Below are 13,591 nucleotides of genomic sequence, written 5' to 3'. Positions count from 1 at the left end.
GCTGGTTTGTATATATTATGTCCCCCAGAAAAAAGCCATATTCTTTAATGCAAACTTGTGGAGGCAGACATATTAGTGTTGATTAGGTTGGACTCCTTTGATTGAGCTTTTCAGAGGAGATGTGACTCAATGAACTGTGAGTGAAGCGTTTGATTGGATAATTTCCATGGAGGTGTTAACTTGCCCATTCAGGGTGGGTATTAATTGGGTCACTGGAATCATACAAAGGAGTTCACGATCAGAAGGATCTCAGAACAACTGAGAGTGACATTTTGAAGACAGCTGTTGGAAGCTGACGCAGACATTTTGGAAAACACCATTTTGAAATGCAACCTGGGAGAAAGCAGATGCCAGCCACGTGCCTTCCCATCTAACAGAGGTTTTCCAGATGCCAATGGTCACCCTTCAGTGACAGTACCCTATATTTGATGCCTTACTTTGGACACTTTATGGACTTCAGACTGTAACTTTGTAACCAAATAAACCCCCTTTATAAAAGCCAATGCATTTCTGGTGTTTTGCAAAACAGCAACATTAGCAAACCCGGAACAGAGGTGTTCTGGACACCATTGGCCATTCATTCATATCCTCTTGCTGATGCCTTAGTTTGGACACTTTTTTTTTTTTTTCCCCAGTAAAGGGGGATTTTATTACTGTCAGAAAGCACACTTGACTTCTGATTATGTATCCAACAACTTTTGAAGGGGAAAATACTTTTGAGTGTTTGATGCTGTTTAGATTTTTTTCTATCATTTTTTTTATTAAATTCAGTTTTATTGAAATACATTCACACACCATACAATCATCCATGATATACAAAGTTTGGACACTTTTATAGCCTTAGGACTGTAAATTTGTAATCAAATAAATCCTCGTTTAAAAAGCCAATCCATTTCTGGTATTTTGCATAATGGCAGTATTAGCAAACCGGAATAATGCCTAAAAATTGGAAATGGAGTGGGAGAGAAATACAGAAATAAATAGAGGTGGAATCTGCAAGTTATGGTGACTGAACACATGGTGATGGAGGAGAAGGAGTTGTGAATAACTTCTAGATGTTTGGCCTGAACAACAGGATGGTTGGGGCTGCCCTTCCTGATACGGGAAGCCCAGAAAAAAGAGGCTTAGGTGGGGACAAATTAGGGGTGGGGTAGATGATGTGTCCAGTTTTGGATGTGTAGAATTACTACTATATGTTTTTCCTTTAGAAAAAGAAAAGAGAAAATATTATTGGAAAGCACAAAATGGAAAGTAAATCCTAGCTAAAATGTTTTTTTTTAAATCATTTCTGTGAATTAATTTAAATTTATTGGAACATTTTGTTTTAATTGGCTGCAGTACTATTTTTGTTCTGGTTCTCCTCTTGTCTCTCTGATTACCCATAGTTTCAGTCTTCATGAGCTCTTCTCCCTCCTCCACTCCCCCCCATTAATTTTATTTTTTTAAATAAACTTTTAATTTTATAATAGCTGTAGATATACAGAAGAGGTGCAAGGATAATACAGAGAGTTCCTGTATATCCTACACCCAGTTTCCCTGATTGACATCTTACATTAATATGTTACAGTTGTCACAAAAAAGGAACCAATATTGATACAATATTGTTAACTAAACTCCATACTGTATTTGGATTTCTTTAGTCCTAATGTCCTTTTCATGTCCCAAGACCCCATCCAAGATACCACATTACTTTTTGTTGTCATGTCTCCTCAGACTCCTCTAGACTGTGACAATTTCTCAGCCTTTCCTTGCTTTTATTGACTTCAACAGTTTTAAGGAGTACTCATCAGGAATTTTGTGGACTGTCCTTCAATTTGAGTTTGTTTGTTGTTTTTCCTCATGATTAGACCAATATTTGGGAGGAAGTCCAGAGAGGTACAGTGCCATTCTCATCACAACATATCAAGATTCATGCTATCAACATGACATCACTGTTGATGTTGACCTGGATCACATGATTGAGGTAATGTTTATCACATTCCCCCACTGTAAAGTTACTCTTTTCCCCTCACTTCTATAGTGTACCCATTAGAAGACAGTCAGTATGCACAGTTCATGCTTGAATAATGGGGAGTTATGTGCCACCTCCTTGAGTTGGCAGGAAGGTATCTACACAAATTATTGGGAATTCTTCTGTATAGGAGATTTGTCTCTTCCTCCATTTATTTATTTATTCAATCTTATATATAAGTATGGATTCATGAATATTTATTTTATACTTTGTGTTATAATATAATACTATGTTATTTATTTTGTTATTCAATTTTTTCTGCATTGGCAATTGGGAGCTCTTTCAGGACTCCTGTGTCCCTTTGACATACTCCTATATTTTATTTTTCAACACTTCCTTACTTTTTGGCACTCCCAGATGCTCCAGGCTCATTTTGTATATTCCCTGCTTCCACCTCAAATCAGCCATTTCTTCAGGAAGCCTTGGTTCCTTTTATTTGGGCACCCCCTAACTTACCCACACCTCCTCAGTTTTTTTAAATCATATTTCTTAAATTGTAGAATATAACATATATACATAGAAATTATAACTTTCCAAGTGCAATTTAACAAGTAGTTAGAGAGCAAATTTCAAAGAATATTATGGGTTACACTTCCACAGTTTCAGTTATTTCCTTATTTTGAAATATAACACATATACAAAAAGATAATATCTTTAAGGTATGATTTAACAAGTAGTTATATAGGAAATTTCCAAAGTTGTTATGAATTACAGTACCATAGTTTCAGTTATTTCCTTATTGTGAAATATAACATATATACAAAAAGGTGATAGCCTTCAAATTACAAATTAACAAGTAGCTATAGAACAAATTTCAAAGGATGCTGTGGGTCACATTTCCACTATTTCATTTCTTTCCTTCTAGCTATTCTAATACCCTAGCAACTAAGAAAAAGAAAATTATTATATAGAGATTCAGTATTCATAATCCTTTGTTAAATTTCATCTTCTCTGTTGTTACCCCTTCCTCTAGTTTAATCACTTTCCAGATCTTCAGGGATGTCTAGGCAGTGACCACTCTAACTTGTTTGTGTTGGAAAGGTATGTTGACTTTATGAGAAAAGGGGACACATATGGTTGATGTTCTTGAAGAGGCTATTGCCTCTGGGTTTTGGGACTTAGCTGGCATAGGAGTTCTCTGAAGGATTTAAGATTATGAAGAATAAACTTAGTGAGTGAAACTTTTATAGAGTCTCAGATAGGGATCTGGGTATTCTTTAAGGTTTTCAGGACTACTGTTGACTTGGGCTTATCATACTGTGGTCATTTGGCATATCTAGGTGAAGCGGCATAGGAGTAACCTCCAGGACAATCTCTTGACTCTGTGTGAATTCTCTTAGCCACTGAAACCTTATTTTGTTGCCTTTCTTTTACCCCTTTTGGTCAAAAAGGCATTCTCAGGGAGGAAGAAGATGGCGGCATAGAGAGGAGTGGAAGTTAGTTAGTCTCCCTGGAACAACTAATAAACAACCAGGAACAACTAGTAAATAATCTGGAATAACTGCTGGGGGATAACTGTGACTGTCCACACATCGTACACCAACCTGAATTGGGAGGAATGCCTGAGATTGCAGCATAAAATCTTTGAGTAAAAACTGTGGACCTGAGCTGGGAGCCTCTTCCCCCCATGGCAGCCCATACTGCAAAACCTCACTGTAGTAGAAAGCAGTACTCTCTGAACAAGCGACTATAGCTCAGTCCAGCTTCAACTGGGGTTTTAATTAACAAATGTGGACTGCTCAATACAAGCTGCAAATCCCCAACAAACAGACAGAGGCTTTTAGTTATGACTGACCTTAAAGAGACAGAGGATTTCTCTGTCTCTAGAGGGGAAGCCCAGCGGACCAGATGCTATCTCTGGCCAGTGGGTGAAATGGGGGTGGAGGGCATGCAATGGCCCTGAAAGGGGGCTTTCTGTCCCGTTTTCTCTCTCTCAACCCAAGCAGCTCAGTGGAGAAAGCCCCAGCCATTTTCAATTCACAGTGCTCTGACCCAGACAAGGGTGGGGATAGCAGAGTCAGAGAGACACAGAACCTATTTAAATGCAGATGATAACTCCCAAAGGTGTGTATCTTCCCTAAGAGGAAGGAGGTGGTGCCCAGCTCTACTACTGGCCTTCCATTCAGAACCAGAACCCAGAGCCTGGGGGAAAACAGCCAAAACAGAAACTAAGCAGGCCAACCTCCTTACCCCAGTCAGGAGCCATAGGCTGACAGGTACCACTTGCTGGGTAGGTCAGGAAAAGCACAGCAGCTTGAGGCCTCACAGGGTGTGTCAGTCTTCTAAGACACACCCTCAGGGAAACCTGATACTGAATATTGCCTCCTTCTGAGACCTGAGACTGCCTGGTCTGGGAAAACCTGATTGTGGTAACCAAGGAAACCAGATGCCTAGACAACAGAAAACTACAACCTACACTAAGAAAAATGAAGTTATGGCCCAGTCAAAGGAACAAACTTACACTTCAACTGAGATACAGGAATTTAAACAACTAATGCTAAGTCAATTCAAAAAGTTTAAGGATGATATGGCAAAAGAGATGACATGTATAATGAAAACACTGGGTGAACATAAAATAGAAATTGAAAGTTCAAAAAAACAACTGGCAGAACCTATGGAAATGAAAGGCACAACACAAGAGATGAAAAACACAATGGAGACATACAATAGCAGATCTCAAGAGGCAGAAGAAAACACTCAAGAACTGGAGAACAAGAAACCTGAAATCCTACACACAAAAGAACAGATAGGGGAAAGAATGGAAAAATATGAGCAACATATCAGGGAATTGAAGACACCATGAAACACGTGAATGTATGTGTTATGGATGTCCCAGAAGGAGAAGAGAAAATATTGAGGAAATAATCACTGAAAATTTCCCATCTCTTATGAAAGACATAAAATTACAGACCCAAGAAGTGCAGCATTCCCCAGACAGAACACATCTGAATATCTGAATAGGACTACACCAAGACACTTCATAATCAGACAATCAAACATCAAAGACAAAGAATCCTGAGAGCAGCAAGAGAAAAGTGATCCACCATGTACAAAGGAAACATGATAAGACTATGTGCGGATTTCTCAGTAGAAACCATGGAGGCAAGAAGGAATTGGTGTGATGTATTTAAGATACTGAAAGAGAAAAGCCACCAAGCAAGAATCCCATATCTGGCAAAACTGTCCTTCAAATATGAGGGCGAGTTTAAAATATTCTCTGACAAACAGATAATGACAGAGTTTGTGAACAAGATACCTGAACTACAGGAAATACTAAAGGGAGCACTATAGACAGATAGAAAAAGATGGGAGTGAGAGGTTTGGAACAAAATTTTGGGTGACTGTAGCACAGCAATGTAAGTACACTGAACAAAGATGACTGTAAGTATGTTTGAAAGAGAAAGGTTAGGAGCATGTGGGACATCAGAAGGAAAGAGGAAAGATAAAGACTGGGACTGTATAACTCAGTGAAACCTAGAATGCTCAACAATTGTGATAAAATGTACAAATATGGTTTTACATGAGGGAGAACAAATGAATGTCAACCTTGCAAGGTGTTAAAAATAGGGTGGTATTGGGAGAAAAATACAATGAATGCAAACTAGAGACTATGAATAACAGAAACATTGTTAATGCTTCCTTTATAATGTAACAAAGGCAATATACCAAAGCTAAATGCCTGTAAGAGAGGGACATAAGGGATGGGTATGGAACTCTTGGCATTGGTGATGGTGTCTGACTCTTTATTCTACTTTAGTTTGATGCTATCTTTCCTTTTGTTGCTTCCTAGCTGTCAGTTTTTTCTCTTTCTTTTTTCTTTTTCTTTTGTCTCTCTACCTTCTTTGACTCTTCCTCCTTCTTTGTGGAAGAAATGGAGATGCCCTTATGTAGATAGTGGTGATGGTGGTAAATACATAAATACATGACTATAACAGGGAACCATCGATTGTTTACTTAGGATGGAATGTATGGTGTGTGAACAAAACCGTCTTAAAAAATGGGTTGATGAAGAAACCTTGAGGGCACAATATTGAGTGAAATAAGACAGACACATAAGGACAAATATTGCAGGGTCTTTTTGATAGGAACTAATTATAATATGTAAACTCATAGACATGAAATATAAGTTACCAGGATATAGAACAAGGCTAAAAAATGGGGAGTGGTTGCTTATTATGAGCAGACTGTTCAACTAGGTTGAACTTAAATGTTTGGAAATGGAGAGAGGTGATGGTAGCACGTTGTGAGAATAACTAACAGTGCTGAATGGTGTGTGAATGTGGTGGAAAGGATAAGCTCAGAGTCACATATGTCACCAGAAGGAAAGTTGGAGGTTAAAAGATGGAAATGTATAAAATAGTCAATCTTGTAGTGGGCAGTGTCCTTGATTAACTGTACAAATATTAGAAATCTCTCTCATGAACTAGAACAAATGTATGACACTATAACTAGAAGTTACTAATAGAGGGGCGTATAGGAAAAAATAGCAAACTATATACTACAGTTAGTTGTATTACAACATTCTTTCATCAACAGTAACAAATGTACTATACCAATACTATGAGTCAGTAAAGGAGGTGGGTGCTTAGGGGTATGGGAGGATTTGAGTTTCCTTTTTTTGTCTTTATTTCTTTTCTGGAGTAGGGAAAATGTTCTAAAAATTGACAAAAAATTGTGATGATGAATGCACAGCGATATAATGGTACCGTGGGCAATTGACTGTACACTTTGGATCTTTGGATAATCTTATGGTATGTGAACAATCTCAATTAAAAAAAAGGCATTGTCAGTTCCTCAATGCCAGGGTCAGGCTCACTCCTGGAATCCATGTCCCACATTGCTGGAAAAAATAATTCATCTGGAGGGTCCTGTCCCACATCAGGGGGAGGGTGATAAATTTATTTGCAGAGTTAGGCTTAGAAACTCCACATCTGAACAACAAAAGAGGTTCTCTGGAGGTGACTTCTAGGCATAATTATAGGCTCAGCCTCCCCTTTACAACCATAAATTTCATCTGAGGAAGGCTTAAGATTGGGAGCTTGATTTACAAAGTAGGGGGTCCCTAAGTTCACATAGCACATGTTATGTCCACGATAATCCATTCATCTCTCACATTATCCTCACTTAGTTGTACAATCCTCATCACTCTCCATTTTAAACAATTCTCATGACCCAAAACACATTGTAGCTCTTGTCAGCCCTTAATTAGTTGTATTTATGTGGTACTAGTATGGTATTCCTATTAATTATAGTCCCTAGTATGCAATAGGTAGATTTTTCCCAAATACTGTTCTGGTGTCAACTCTCTATACTAGTGTCATACCTTAGAAGTATCTCATGCAAGCACCTATCTATATTTGTGGTGCTGATCTGTGGGAAACATGCCTTTAAACAACTGCTTTAATCCTATTCACCTTCAATACAGCTCTGATACTTGTAATCCCATTAACAAACAATCATCACCCCTATCCATTCCCATACCTTTGAATTCACCATCAACATATCTGACCATATTAGATTATCATCCCCCCTGTGCCAGTTTGAATGAATTATGTCCCCCCAAACACCATTATCTTTGATGTAATCTTGTGGGGCAGATTGATTGGTCTTTTTGATTAGGATGTGACCTTTCGATTGGATGTTTCCATGGAGATGTGACCCACCCAACTGTAGGTGATAACTGATGAGATATTTCCATGGAGGTGTGGCCCCACCCATTCAGGGTGGGCCTTGATCCGTGGAGCCATATAAATGAGCTGACTAACAGAGAGAAGTCAGTGCAGCTGTGAGTGACGTTTTGAAGAGGATCTACAGCCAAGAGAGGTACTTGAAGAAAGCACAGGAGCTGCAGATGAGAGACATTTTGACGACAGCCGTTGAAAGCAGACTCTTGCTCTGGAGAAGCTGAGAGAGGACAAATACCTCAAGTGCAACTAAGAGTGACATTTTTGAAGAACTGAAGCCTAGTGAGGAACATCCTGGGAGAAAGCCATTTTGAAACCAGAACTTTGGAGCAGACACCAGCCACATGCGTTCCCAGCTAAGAGAGGTTTTCCGGACACTGCTGGCCATCCTCCAGTGAAGGTACCCGATTGCTGATGTGTTACCTTGGACACTTTATGGCCTAAGACTGTAACTGTGTAACCAAATAAACCCCCTTTTATAAAAGCCAGTCCGTCTCTGGTGTTTTGCATTCTGGCAGCATTAGCAAACTACAACACCCCCTCATTAGCCTCTGTATATCACTAGGTTCTCTATACTCTACATGATAAGGCATTGATTTTACATTGTTCAGAGTTCATAGAAGTGGTAACATACAATATCTCTCCTTCTGTGTCTGACTTATTTCACTCAGCACTATATCTTCAAGGTTCATTCATGTTGCCATATGTTTCAGGACCTTGTTCTTCTTACTGCTGCATGGTATTCCATCATATATATATACCTCATTTTGTTTATCCACTTGTCAGTTGATGGACACTTGGATTGTTTCCATCTCTTGGCAATTGTGAACAATGCTGCTATGAACATAGGTGTACAAATGTGTTTGTGTCCCTGCTTTGAAATCTTCTGGGTATATACCAAGAAGTAGAATTGCTCGATTGAAGGGTAATTCAATATTTAGTTTTCTGAGAAACCACCAAACTGTTCTCCATAGCCTCCTCAGTTTTTATTTGTAATAAATTTTATTTCCATCATATGAATTATAAAATTGATACATGGTGGTTTTAACAATCCAAACAATACAGAAGTCTCTAAAGTAAACACAACAGCTTCCCACCTTCTCCCTGATGTAATCTCATCCCTGGATGTAATCACTATTGATAGCTTGATGTGTAGCTTCACAGTATTTTTTAGGATGGTTGCACTAGACCTTAGTTAACCATTTCCTTACTGATGGAAAGGCTGATTGTTTCCAAGATTTTTGCTATTACAAGCTGTGTCAGTAAGGTTTCTCCAGAGAAACAGAACCAACAGGATATGCCTATGTGTATGTCTGTGTATATAAAGATATTTATTACAAAGAACTGGCTTTTGCGACCTTGAGGGCTGGGAGTCTGAACTCTGTAGGACAGGCTGCAGGCTGGAAACTCCCATAAGGTTGATATTGAAGTCATTAGTCTGAATTCCCCAGGGGAATCTGGCTTCCTGGAAATTCCAGTAAGAGCCAATGTTGAAGGTGAGGCAGAAATTATTCTTCTGACCCCTGAAACCTTCAGTACTTTCTTTTAAGACATCAAACCAATTGGATGAGGTTACCCACAACGCTGAAGGCAGTCTCCTTTGTTGATTATGGATGCAAATCCCATCTAAAGAATACCTTCGCAGCATCAAGTAGACCAGTGCTTGACCAAACCTAGACTAGCACACTGTCCGGCGCTGCCCCGCTCGGTCCCCGGTTCCCGGCCGGCGAGGGGAAACAGGGAAGGAGAGAGAGAGATGCAGACTGCGCGAACTAACCTGGTCATGAATCACGACTCGAACCACACGGCAGTTGTGAAAGCAAGCCCTTTACTACAGCTAGATGAACATTCTGTGTTACTGGTTCCCACACGGGGCACGGCGCCTCGTGGGAGAGCAGCCTCGATGTGGCCGTCAGGCACGGCTCCTTGTGGGCTGTCTCACCCTACCCCGTCCGGGTAAGACCTTTTATACACAATTAACAACCAATAAGCTTCTAGGCTAGTATCGCGTATACAGGATTTCGATTGGTAGGAGCGGGTGGCGGATACATGCGTCACTATGCGGAAACAGGATGCAGGCGCCATCTTGGCTCACTCGATGGGCGGGGGTAACTCTAGAGCAGGCTGCAGCGCATACGCTAGGCCCGATTCGGGAGGCGGCTTTCCACATCTCCCCCTTTCTTATTTATTTTTGACCCAGTGTCTCCAGTGATGAGTGTGCTCCCGTGAACCCAAATGGTTCACAACCTCTTTGGTGTTTTGGGGAGTCTGGACTAGGCCTCAGCCATCCAGCGGCGGAGCCTCTAGCACCAACCAGAATGCTCACGTCATATGGAGACCGGAGAGTCCGTAAGCTGGAAGCAACGTGACTCTCCCTGCAGTGCTTTGCCTGGCAACTGGGGAACAACGACGGGGGCAGGAACAGCAGTAACCAGAGTCGGGGGTGTCACTAGGTGTCTCTGTGCAATGGCTAGGGTCCAGTCTGGCCACAACTAGGACTCTGCCCTAGAGACCCACCTGAGACAAAATTATGACTACTGGTGTCGCCTTTTACACCCGAGAAACAGCCATGCGATTCGCTACAAATTTTGCTCCAAAGCGCCCCACCTGAGGCGACCAGGAAGGGGTATGGTTAATAAATCGGTCACTATCGGGGGTAACAGAGGTGGGAGTCATAGCCATCATAGTGGTAACACGCAATTGCTGCTGCGCTTGAAACAGGCGTTCTAGCAAACATTTAACAACGACTAATCCCACCAATAATCCCACTACAATGAGGATCCAATTAGTTAAATTGGGCCAAGAGAACCAGGAAGAAACACTGTGCAATAGTTTCTGTAGAACCTCGCCTAACCCGGAGAGATCGACTTTAACGGGTTTTAACTTGATCCCCCCAATTGTGTCTAAACTAGATTCCACCTGTTGGGAGAGATTAACAAATTCAGGAAAATATGACCTTTTCAGCCAATCAGAGACTCTGGAAATGCTTCCGGTCACGTTGGCCCTGACAGGAGTGACACAGAGTTTAACCGTAAGCCACCGGGTGTCACATGTTTGCTGAAGCACTCTCCAGAGTCCATCTATTTCCAGTCCAAGTTCATCTATCTCCGCTTGGAGTTTCTGAATGGCCTGGAAATTTAAGTTCAGCATCTGATTGTGGCGGCGTAGCACGTCTCGGGTAAGGTTGACCAAGCCATTTACCGTTTCCATCGTTATGGCGAGCTGCCGATCTGTCCATGCTTGTAGCACAGCCTGCCCGATCGTTGGGACAAACAAAGAGGAAGCTACACTGGCAGCATTCGATAGCCATTCTTTTATGCCTCTTGGACGCCTAGACTTAGAGAAGGGGATATTGTTAAGTGAAACAACTTGAGAAACAGGGCCAACCCAGTCGGTTGCCTTGACGGGGAGCCAGACATAACTTGGGCGATACACTAGGATAGCGGGGCGGCGAGGCATCCGGGTCTTTGGAACGGTTGCAGACTGTAGGAGCAAGCCCTGGAAGGAAAAGGCACCTTTGAGTCTCCTTTTTACTCAAGATCCCTTCACAAGACTGGCGGCTCTTCCCTGTAACGTTAAGAAATTCAAGCAAGACTCCCTTACTTAACTCGCCATTACCAGTTTCACAAGTAGCATTCGCCGCAACTGTGGTGTTGACAACCTTGACAGAGAGGTTAGCAAAAGAGAGGATCAGTGTGTCATTGGTGAGGGGGAAGGACTCGTTGAAGCTTGTGGCCACTAAAAAGAAAAAGGCAGATTAGAAGGATTGCTATAGGAGAGCAAAGAACAGAGTTACCGATCCTCTTTTTGGGCAACCGCGGGGTGGTCAGTCCTACTATTATCGTCTTGTCGGTCGTCGCCATCATCAGCAGGGTCGGAGGCTTGGTCTAATGGTTCAGGTTGTATATTCGTTGGCGTTTCTGACAGCTGTTCCTTGGCTTCTTCAGGTGATGTCACGGTTCTCACCAGTCTTTCCGGAACCCACACTGGTTGACGTCCTGGTTCCTGGGGAAAAACACAAACAGAGCCTCTGGCCCAGCTGAGCACCGGGTCAGGGCCTTTCCACTGCCCCGACAGGACATCCTTCCAACGGACTAGACCTCTATGCGGAGGACTCGGGGTGGTGTGTTGCAGGGCAGGTGTCATTCCTTGTGAATTTTCGTTTAAAAAATTATATGTGAGCAAGGCTACAGACAGTCGAGCTTAAGCAAGTCTTTGAGAGATCTGTGCACTCTTTCAATGATTCCTTGCCCCTGAGGGTTATAGGGGATGCCATGTTTTAATTGGACATCCATGTTGTCACAAAATTTTTGGAAGGATTTACTAGTGTAGGCAGGCCCGTTATCCGTCTTTAACGTCTTTGGCTTACCCCAAGCTGCCCATGCAGCAAGGCAGTGTGCAATGACGTGGGAGACTCTTTCTCCTGGTTCAGCAGAGGCAAATAAAACTTGGGAGCATGTGTCCACCGACACATGTAAGTACTTGATCTTACCATACTCTGAATGATGAGTGACATCCATCTGCCAAGTATCCCCTGGGGTGAGACCCCTAGGGTTGACCCCAACCGAGGGGACTGCTCTCTGCTCTGCACAATTGTTGCAGGCTCGGACAATATCTCGAGCAGCTGCACGTGGTATGCTGAACCGCTTAGCTAGGGTACCTGCATTGATGTGAAACTTGGCATGGAATTCTCGGGCTTGTTGATACGGTACCAGCGTCGGAAAGATGTGCAGCTGTCGAGTGGCTACATCTGCGCTATGGTTCCCCTGGGCCATAGGGCCAGGCAAACCTGTGTGGGCTCTAATATGGGTTATGTAAAAAGGGTGTTGCCTGGTCCATATAACCTCCTGTAGTTTGGCAAAGAACGTCCTTACTGTAGAGGAATGTTTAACAATGCCCACCGTTTCTAAAATTTGTACAGAGTTCACAACATAAGCAGAATCCGAGACGACATTTAAGGGCTCGGAAAGGCTTTCCAGGACTGCAATGATAACCTGCAGTTCTACCCATTGAGGCTTTTGTGGTTGGAAGAGCACTGTTTTAGGAGTGTCCCCCTCCACACAATACGCCCCTGTTCCAGAGCTGGAGCCGTCCGTGTATACGGTGGGGGCGCCTGCTAGTGGCCTAGGAGAGGTTACTTTGGGAAAAATCACTGGGTGCCGGGTGACAAACTGCAAGAGAGGAGCCTTAGGGAACTGATTGTTAATGGGACCAAGAAATGTACACCGGAGAATGGCCCATTGATCTATGCATCCGGTGAGTATCTCAAGCTGCTGGGAAGAATAAGGCACCCTGAGATTTTTGGGCTGCTGACCGAAATGCTGCACAGCCCTTTTAATGCATTCTAGGGCCAAGTCTGCAACCGCTGTAGGATAGTGCTCTAGGACTTTTTTGGGGGAAACTCCAGGGTGGACCCAGAGCAGCGGCCCCCGCTGCCACAGTACCGCAGTGGGCTGTAATTCTGTCGGCAGCACGCAGGCTTCAAAAGGCTCATCAGGGTCTATTCTCTTCAATGCAGCGCCACTGAGCGCCTGTTCCACCTGGCATAGTGCTCGCCTTGCCTCTGGAGTGAAGCTTCGAGGTGAGTTTATATTAGAATCCCCCTTCAACAGGTCGAACAAAGGTGTTAGTTTGACATTGGGTATTTTTAGGTATGGACGGATCCAATTGATATCCCCCATGAGTTTTTGTAGATCATTGAGAGTGTGTATATTGTCTAGCCTGAGAGACACCTTTTGGGGGGAAACATGAGTGGGTGCGACTTTCGCCCCCAGGAAAGTGGTAATGTCAGTCATTTGGATTTTTTCAGGGGCAATCTCTAGGTTAGCTTCTCTAAGACTAAGGACTAAATGTGACAAAACTGTTTTAAGAAGATCTGTGTCTCTATGGGCTAAGA

Source organism: Choloepus didactylus, chromosome 10 (assembly GCF_015220235.1).
Source record: "Choloepus didactylus isolate mChoDid1 chromosome 10, mChoDid1.pri, whole genome shotgun sequence".
Classification (NCBI taxonomy): domain Eukaryota; kingdom Metazoa; phylum Chordata; class Mammalia; order Pilosa; family Megalonychidae; genus Choloepus; species Choloepus didactylus.
This window is presented reverse-complemented; position numbering follows the sequence as displayed.